Source organism: Microtus ochrogaster, chromosome 16 (genome assembly GCF_000317375.1).
Source record: "Microtus ochrogaster isolate Prairie Vole_2 chromosome 16, MicOch1.0, whole genome shotgun sequence".
NCBI lineage: Eukaryota > Metazoa > Chordata > Mammalia > Rodentia > Cricetidae > Microtus > Microtus ochrogaster.
The window spans coordinates 55,157,530-55,158,559 of NC_022018.1; positions in this window are offsets into that span (position 1 = coordinate 55,157,530).

Sequence of the window (1,030 nt, forward strand, 5' to 3'; positions counted from 1 at the left end):
GGATGGATGGATGGATGGATGGATGGATGATGGATGAAGGGTGGATGATGAAGGATGGATGGATGAAAGGATGGATGGATGGGAGATGATGGGTAGATGGATGAATGATGGGTGGATGGATGATGTTTTTGAAACAACACTACACTGCCACTCAAAAGAGAAGTCAAGATAGTCCCTCAACTCAGCTAACCCTCCTCTAGCAAATCTTAGGCCTCCAGGAAGCCCTCCATGCTGAAATACAGCCATTGATGGTGCTTGTTATGAACAAAAAGCGGTGTGCAGTGGACTTGCAGGGCAAAGTGTGTCTATTGCGTCCGGAAGGACAGGCAGAAGTCAGGAAAATGCAAAGGGTTCAAATGTGTGGGCTGACCCAGTGCTGCTTTCTGCTGGCCACATGACCTGGACGTACTCTCTGCCACTCTGGGCTGCTCTTTACTCCTCTGTACAAATGGAAAAGCTAACCTTTCTGTAGTTAGAGATGTACTGAAGAGACTCAAGGAGGCGGAGTTGGTAAGCGTTCCAAAGAGATGAGGATGTTTATGGGTTTCTCTCCCCTAGCGCTTCCTTGACCTCTCCTGATACCCATGCTACCCTGGGTTTCCAAGACCCTCTCCTGGCCCCCAACATCCCGTTAACTTTTCAGCTCTCTTTGTGACTCATTGACCTCCACACAACCATTAAATATGACTGTTCCCTGGGCCTCCGGGCTGAGACTGCTCACTCTGGCCCTCCCTTTGCAACCTCATCTACCTTCAGGACTCCAGTCACAAAACAGAAGAGATAATTCACTGACCTATAGCTGTAGGCAAGGCACTGGGCCATGCTTCTCCTCCGCCTGGATGCTTGAAAGGTACCTTACCTCTAATATGCCCACAACCACACTCTCCCTCACCTGCTTCTCTAAAGTCCTCCTTCTCGAGCAAAGGTCACATCCTGAGCTTCAAAACCTGAGGTCAGGCTCATCCCTCCCTTTGCCTTGCTTCCCATGGTGGACACTCTAGAGTCTTAGCCCCAACACGGGTCTGCCCAA